Source organism: Diaphorina citri, unplaced genomic scaffold (genome assembly GCF_000475195.1).
Source record: "Diaphorina citri unplaced genomic scaffold, Diaci psyllid genome assembly version 1.1 scaffold3047, whole genome shotgun sequence".
NCBI classification, from domain to species: Eukaryota; Metazoa; Arthropoda; class Insecta; order Hemiptera; family Psyllidae; genus Diaphorina; species Diaphorina citri.
The window spans coordinates 1-9,039 of NW_007380459.1; the positions used below are offsets into that span (position 1 = coordinate 1).

Sequence of the window (9,039 nt, forward strand, 5' to 3'; positions counted from 1 at the left end):
ATGTACTTGTAATGAATTTGATGGCACATTCGTTCTCTTTTGACAAAATTTTTGATGGCCAATTCGAGGGAATCAGGCCGTATGTCGTAAATTATTGGTGTGAAAAAAAGTGGATATAACTTTCGAATTTTTTTGATATTGACTTGTTACAAGCGCATATTTCGTGAACCATCATTCCGAGAACCCTTACATGTACACCGATTGATTTCTCGTGAAAAGTTACATAGGAAAGACTCCTTGGTCATCTTAAATACTCTAATGGAAACTCTTGTTAAAAAAAATCACGTTGAAATATTTGGAGATATCACAGAGGAGAGAGGGAGCAGAGAGAACCTTCCAGTCTGAAAGCAGAAGAGAGAATGAGCTCTGACAAAAATCTAGGTCTGAAGAAACCTCCCCTTGACCCCCTACTACCAAAAACCATGTAGGGGGTCAGGGGAAATGTAGGGGGTTGAGAGGAGGATTCTCCTACATTTTAACCATAGGTTTGAAGTTTGGACTTAATTTACTCATTTCCCCTTAATTTTCATAAATGGAAGGTACATAGGTTTGAAGTTTGGAATTAATTTACTCATTTCCCCTTCATTTTTATAAGCGGAAGGTCCTCATCGATTCTTCTGTGATAAGTCACCTATTCGCGGTTTGCTCGTGGTATCCGCGGTTTGTTCGCGGTATCCGCGGATTGTTCAGGAACATCGCAGCTTGAGTTTACACACATTGGATCAACAGCAGATGTTTGTTCCGCTCTCAGTTGCACCAATATCCGCCAGATAGCGGTTGTGTTTGAAATCTCAAGGCTACTCCGTTTATGATTGAGATTATTGAGTGAAAGTTTCGGTTAAAAAGGGCCTCGCAGCACTGAACGTGTTAATGCCGGATTACAACGTTCCTTAACGCTAAGTTAAGGCGGTCTCTTCCTGATCCCTCGTGTGCGGTGTGCCGCGTCCATTTTAGTTTAAGACTATTGCACTGATGGTATTGCACGTACCTTATGTTACGTTTTAACTTAACGTCAAAACGTAACAACGTTAAAACGTAACATAAGCTAACGTTAAAACGTGGCGTAATGTGAAGTTTTAACGTAATTTTATAACTTGACGTAACATTACGTTATAATGTGACTCAAGAATACGTATTATTTGTCACTTTTAAGAGCGGTTTATCAAGTAGAACGTCTTAACGAAAGATAACGACTCGTTGTAACGTAACGCTAGACAGCTGAACATTTATTGCTACTTTTCTAAATTGATTTACACCCCAGAGCCTCAGATAAATATTAATACGCCTCGTGAAGGAACGTTGTAACGTGCTTTGTAATATATTGGGTGAGGCGAGGCTTCAAATTTCTTCTTGTCATGTGGCGTAGTTGAAAGACCTAAACCAGTTTCGTTTTCGATGACAAATGGCCGTTTGACAAATTTATTCTTTTCGTTTCTTTAGAGAGATAATTTTATTTATAAGCTCATTGATTCCTTTATGGTATGTACTTATACTTATGTGTGTTGTAACATGGACGCATTTCGTACTGAACTTTATTTTAATTTTGAATCTACTTTTCTGATAGATAGGTAGAGGTAGGTAGGTAGGTAGCCCTCTGATGCGGGCTGGATGTGGAACGCGGTCCGAATCCGGACCGTGGAAAAAAATCTAAGTATCTAAGAATTATAAAATACATTTATAAATATAAATGTCTCATTCATGGTTATTTTCACAGCTCTCCTTTCATTTTCCGGGTGAACATGTGGGGTTTTGTTTGTTTATAATTTATTGCTGATGAAATTAAACCGTCTCGGTAATCAGCTATTTTTTTTTGTAAAATCTTTTTTGACCAATCTATATTTCATTATACTCGTACAACCTTATGAAATTACAGGTAGGTAGGTAGGTACCTACTATTCAGTAGAAATTACAGGTAGGTAGGTACCTACTATTCATTAGAAATTACAGGTAGGTATTAGGTACCTACTACTCAGTAGAAATTACAGGTAGGTAGGTACTATTCAGTTAGGTACAACTGAAATCTCAGATAAATATTAATACGCCTCGTGAAGGAACGTTGTAACGTGCTTTGTAATATATTGGGTGAGGCGAGGCTTCAAATTTCTTCTTGTCATGTGGCGTAGTTGTACAGGTAGGTAGGTAGGTAGGTAGGTAGGTACCTACTAGGTATTCAGTAGAAATTACAGGTAGGTAGGCACCTACTATTTATTAGAAATTACAGGTAGGTATTAGGTACCTACTACTCAGTAGAAATTACAGGTAGGTAGGTACTATTCAGTTAGGTACAACTGAAATGTCTGTTGATTCATATCAACAGAAAGGACTGAAAAGTGCCTAAAGAATAAATAAAAAGGTAGGTGCTCTGTAAAGAAAAGAGGCTAGGTACGCGAAGCTTTGTGCTCCATGAACTCCTTCTAATGATGAAAAATTTGAGGATAAAGATACGAGGAGAGTACAAGTTCTATTAGGGTCCCCAAGTTGGAGACCGCTGAAGTAAAAACACTTCAGTAGGTATTGCTTGTCAAGAGTGTTTACCATATTGTTAGCAACTACCTTGTAGTCTAATTTCATTAGGGAACCTAATTGGCAACCTGCGAAGTGTGAATACACTAAGTGCAACAACTGATATGAATCAACAGAAAGGACTGAAAAGTGCCTAAAGAATAAATAAAAAGGTAGGTGCTCTGTAAAGAAAAGAGGCTAGGTACGCGAGGCTTTGTGCTCCATGAACTCCTCCTAATGATGAAAAATTTGAGGATAAAGATACGAGGAGAGTACAAGTTCTATTAGGGTCCCCAAGTTGGAGACCGCTGAAGTAAAAACAAGGCTTTATGGCAGGATTCTCACACAATGAGCTCTTCCACCCAACCAAAATGTACTTACCTACCAAATAAAATCGAGTAGGCGAACTTAATGCCCAAGATCGTTTCTTCTTTTCTACGACCTAACCACTGAACCTCCTCTATTCTTTTGGTGTTCAAACTTCAATTAAATATGAATGAATTTCCTTGATATGATTGGGATTCGAACCCGCGTCTTACCGTTTACTAGGATATTAGGGGAGTACCTATCTTAACCAGTGTGCTATTGAGTTTCGTTAGCCCTCACTACTCTTAGCAGGTAAGGTTTCATTTAAGAGTAACTGACGAGCGAGTCATAAGTTCTTAATACTAACTTGAAGAATATGCTTTGCTGAAGAAGAATATGCTATGAAGGCACCCATTTAAACACCGTTTTTAGTCTCAAAGATACCTAAAATACCCAGAACTAACTCATTTTTTAATCACTTCCAGGAACATCTATATAGGAAGGTAGGTAGGTACTGCTGGACCGACAGCGCTTGTCGTTCCGGACTAGTCGGGATCCCTGAAAGGTGGATCCTTTTCGACCAGACGACGATTGTGACTTACCTAACCCATTGGTTATGGTGGGTACATATGACACAGACAGTGATTTGAAAGAGTTAACTTTTGCAGATTTATTCTACTTGAGTCTTATTCTTGTTCCATTGGCCCAACGTAAAAATCTGCAAACCCATAAAGTATGCATGTATTACTGTTACACTGTACATATTGTTATTATTTGAGCTTTCTTAATTTCCTTTTTTTCGTGTCTTGCACTTTATATGCACCAGAACTAAATCATTTTTTAATCACTTCCAGGAACATCGCAGCTTGAGTTTACACACATTGGATCAACAGCAGATGTTTGTTCCGCTTTCAGTTGCACCAATATCCGCCAGATAGCGGTTGTGTTTGAAATCTCAAGGCTACTCCGTTTATGATTGAGATTATTGAGTGAAAGTTTAGTGTCGCATATCTGTAGGTAGATATTCCACATGAATGTTACACATACCTACGGTCGTTACGCTGGTTATGTTTCCATGTCCAAGTCTCGTTTTGCCATCCTGTGGCTCTAAATTCTCTCGAATCTCGCCTAACACACTTTTTATTTCTCCACTTTTACTTTCTTGTTATTACAACTTGTAGGACGACATATTATGCACTCAACACATGTTATCGGCGAGATTATCTACTCATGCACAAACTTTGAAAGTCATCTCAAACAACTGTTCACCTGTAGTATGCGTTTGTTCCGCTCTCAGTTGCACCAATATCCGCCAGATAGCGGTTGTGTTTGAAATCTCAAGGCTACTCCGTTTATGATTGAGATTATTGAGTGAAAGTTTCGGTTAAAAAGGGCCTCGCAGCACTGAACGTGTTAATGCCGGATTACAACGTTCCTTAACACGCTAAGTTAAGGCGGTCTCTTCCTGATCCATTGTGTGATGCGTCAATAAAATTTTAGTTTCTTAGGACTATTGCACTGATGGTATTGCACATACCTTATGTTACGTTTAAACGTAACATAAGCTAACGTTAAAACGTGGCGTAATGTGAAGTTTTAACGTTATTTTATAACTTGACGTAACATTACGTTATAATTATAATGTGACTCAAGAATACGTATTATTTGTCACTTTTAAGAGCGGTTTATCAAGTAGAACGTCTTAACAAAAGATAACGACTCGTTGTAACGTAACGCTAGACAGCTGAACATTTATTGCTACTTTTCTAAATTGATTTACACCCCAGAGCCTCAGACGTGTGCGGTGTGCCGCGTCCATTTTAGTTTAAGACTATTGCACTGATGGTATTGCACGTACCTTATGTTACGTTTTAACTTAACGTCAAAACGTAACAACGTTAAAACGTAACATAAGCTAACGTTAAAACGTGGCGTAATGTGAAGTTTTAACGTAATTTTATAACTTGACGTAACATTACGTTATAATGTGACTCAAGAATACGTATTATTTGTCACTTTTAAGAGCGGTTTATCAAGTAGAACGTCTTAACGAAAGATAACGACTCGTTGTAACGTAACGCTAGACAGCTGAACATTTATTGCTACTTTTCTAAATTGATTTACACCCCAGAGCTTCAGATAAATATTAACACGCCTCGTGAAGGAACGTTGTAACGTGCTTTGTAATATATTGGGTGAGGCGAGGCTTCAAATTTCTTCTTGCGACTCGTTGTAACGTAACGCTAGACAGCTGAACATTTATTGCTGCTTTTCTAAATTGATTTACACCCCAGAGCCTCAGATAAATATTAACACGCCTCGTGAAGGAACGTTGTAACGTGCTTTGTAATATATTGGGTGAGGCGAGGCTTCAAATTTCTTCTTGTCATGTGGCGTAGTTCAAAGACTTAAACCAGTTTCGTTTTCGATGACAAATGGCCGTTTGACAAATTTATTCTTTCGGTTTCTTTAGAGAGATAATTTTATTTATAAGCTCATTGATTCCTTTATGGTATGAACTTATACTTATGTGTGTTGTAACATGGACGCATTTCGTACTGAACTTTATTTTAATTTTGAATCTACTTTTCTGATAGATAGGTAGAGAGATTTAAGGAGAGGAAATTGAAAATCAAGATTAAAAGTATGGAGCTATTTCGTAATTATTCCAGTCCGATTGATTTTATTTTTTCTTGTAATACAACAACGTTGAACACTTGTGCCAAAATATTTATCATTAATAAAACTACATCACTGTCTCTGGACGCTGGAGGTACAAGGTACCTACCTAATCCCGATTTCCTACAAAATCGAGAATCTTAAAATTGGCCATTTCGAGAATTTTAGATTTAGACAATTATTCCAGTCCGATTGATTTTATTTTTTCTTGTAATACAACAAGGTTGAACACTTGTGCCAAAATATTTATCATTAATAAAACTACATCACTGTCTCTGGAGGCTGGAGGTACAAGGTACCTACCTAATCCCGATTTCCTACAAAATCGAGAATCTTAAAATTGGCCATTTCGAGAATTTTAGATTTAGATCAAGAGGACTACTTTTATTTCTTAATTATTTCTCACTTACCTATAGCCATTATGGTTAATAATCTGTTTGAAATTTATTTTTTAATTGCAGAATCATTTTTTATTTATATTCTTTCTTAATTTCAATGTTATCATTTTTGAACTATTTTTTTCATTTATTTTCTCAATCAATTTTTGTCAATTTTTTCATCCCAAAACAGGGTTAAATTCCACTTTTTCTTTCCTTTTTCTACAGTTTGGTTCTAATCCATGATGTGCAAGAAACAAACAAAAGAGAAATTAATTTGTATAAACGCCTGCTAATACGTTAGGTATGCAATGCGCGTAACACTCAAGATGTATTTATTTTAAGCAAAATAAATGTCTGCCTCAATTTTAAGGTCACTACTAAAAGTACTAAGGGCGACATTTTTTTTTTTAACTCTTCTCCATTCATTCGATTGTATTATACAAAAATTGGTACCATCAATGGCTCACGTAAATTCGTATGCTACACAACCCACCTACAAAATATGTATGTACCTGTATTTATGTTGGAAGGAATACGTACCATTGTAACTACATTTTTATATCCCTCGTCCTCCTAGATATGCAGGTGTGGATATAACTAATACAGTATTCAGGCAATACCGATATTGTTGAACAACATACAGTAGGAGAAAGCCAGCCGTTCCGAGAACGAACAGATAAAATCCGCCCCGGGCGGGAATCAAAACCTATAGGAACAACGTGACCATACTTTCGACCTACTGCTAGTCTCCACTAAATTCGAAACAGGAAAGTGGTTTTTGGGGGTTCGACATTATTTATTCATCAAAAAACATGGAGCCAGCAACAGACGTGTTGTTCCCAGGAAGGAAAAACTAATAGGAAATATTCTATTAAGCTTTTGTTAAAAACCTTTGAAACTTTTTTCTTCCCCTCCCCAGGACACTGATGCATGTTTAACATGCAGGGAGCAAGGGACAGGAGTTAAAATTGGGCTGAAATGTTGACTATTATTAGGGCAACACCATGCACAGCACAGTTTGAAGTTTGAAGCAACACCACCGTTTATGTGTGGAGTTTTAAACAGGTAAAAGAGTCAAAAATTCAAAATTATAGAAACTTCTTAGGAACAACTGGTTATGTACATATTAAGGAAGTTTCTTTGGTTATTTAGTGATTCTGTCTGTAATTCTGCTAAGAGTAAGAGTATTCATAGAATGACGACACAATAGCTTATCTAAGTACCTAAAATTGGTATTTAAATATCTATTTCTTAACTACGTACCATACATACATAGGTATAACTACCATCTAACTTCTATTTTCCATCACACACATGAGATCGAGTTCGGCACCCCACTCTCTAATTTTCCCATTAAAATTTTCTTGCTCATTCTTGCGTAAGACTTTTGAATTTACTTCGTAGGCAAAATATGCGGAGAGCACCCATTTCCTATGAATATGGATTAAACCCGTTAAGACTTACATCGAAAGGAGTAGGGGAGTAGGTGTCTAATGAAAAATAATGCATTCGCGGGAACTTGTTAAGCGCGAATGATGAATGATAGGGAAGAATTAGGAGAACAGGAAATACAGGAAATGAGGAAATGCTGAACTTATTTGAAAGTATTAGGAATGTAGAAAATAGGGGAAAGTGACAAAATGATGGACCTTTAAAGTGAAGTACAGCCTGCAAAGAGTAAGGACATATTAATACATATATTAGATGATATTATTAGGAAAGAAGGAAATGTAGGGAGTGATTAAATGGTGAACCCATGAGAAAGTATCAGGCATGTAGGAAATGGAGAAAGTGACGAAATGATGGAAAATCACAGAGGAAAATACTGATGACACTGTGATGAGGAAAGATTGGAAATCATGACTTTCCTGCTTACTTTCGAACTTTTTGTTGCTTTCTTTTTGTTCAATCTACTGCTTTCAGGTAAATTCTTCCCTTTTAAAGCGTCTTCTTCTTCACAGGTAAAGTCTTCACTTTAAAAGCTGTCCACAAACATGAGGATAAGTCCCTCGCAATAGTTATAACATCGAACATAAGTCTCTGGTAAAATAGCTTTAAAGATACCCCCTAATTTGTTAATAGTCCCCATCACCCTATTGCATTTTAAAGACACCTATCACCTAATGATACCCTATCAGATATCAACAAGTTTTGTAGTGACCTTAGGAAAGGTATCATTTATTCAACAAATAATTTGTCGAGTTCGAGAACTTTTCGAATTTAAGTAGGAACAAATTTGAGTCAAGTTATAACTTATAGTTTCAGATTACCTACCTGTTTTGTCTATTTGGTAGACAAAATAAAATAGACAAGACTTGCAAGATAGAATACCCAAATATCTTATCAACAAAATGAGCTATTAATCCGTAGAGTGACGAATGAGAAAACGCAGGGAAACGAATTGAGAAGATGGTTGAAAATGAGGAGAAAGAGAAGAACGCAAAGGCGAGAAAAAGAGAATAGGGGAGAGAGAGAGAGAGAAAGAGAGAGAGAAAGAAAGAGAAAGTGGGATAAGGAGGTGGAGAAGATGTTGATAGGTTTGAAAAATATTATTTTTATTCGCTACACCAGCGAAGAGGAGGAAGAAGAAGAAGAAGACACGAAATAATATTGTAGAGCTGAATAATATTTTTTGTCTGTTTTGAATTCCCTCCCCTCCCCCACAGACCCTCGTCAAAGAAAGAGATAAGGAGGTGGAGAAGATGTTGATAGGTTTGAAAAATATTATTTTTATTCGCTACACCAGCGAAGAGGAGGAAGAAGAAGAAAGAAGAAGACACGAAATAATATTGTAGAGCTGAATAATATTTTTTGTCTGTTTTGAATTCCCTCCCCTCCCCCACAGACCCTCGTCAATGTTGTGTCTTGTAGTTGAGTTACCATGCTGCCCAATCAGTGTCCTGTCTAAAATACTGACCAAGAGAAAAGGTACCTATTTGCCTACGCCTAAAACCCGAGATGGAAATTGACTCTTTTTATAGCAATTTAAAGTATTTTATGATTTGTTACCTACATATTCACCTCAGGAGTGATGCTGATCTGCTTTTCATAGGTACCTAATCATAGGTTTGTACAAAACTAGGTAGGTATACGAGTAGGTATAGGTACGTATTACCTACCTTTGGTCTGTATTTTAGACGATCTCTGATTCAGGCAAAAGGCTTGTGATTTA

General features: G+C 36.9%; 1 long non-coding RNA gene across 1 annotated transcript; it reads left to right on the forward strand.

Annotated features, from left to right (window-relative positions):
• Window positions 1-5,037: 5,037 nt before the first annotated feature.
• Window positions 5,038-6,244, forward strand: LOC108253762. Its single transcript, XR_003394365.1, has 2 exons — window positions 5,038-5,467; window positions 5,662-6,244. It is a non-coding gene; the product is annotated as an uncharacterized LOC108253762 (long non-coding RNA).
• Window positions 6,245-9,039: the final 2,795 nt, after the last annotated feature.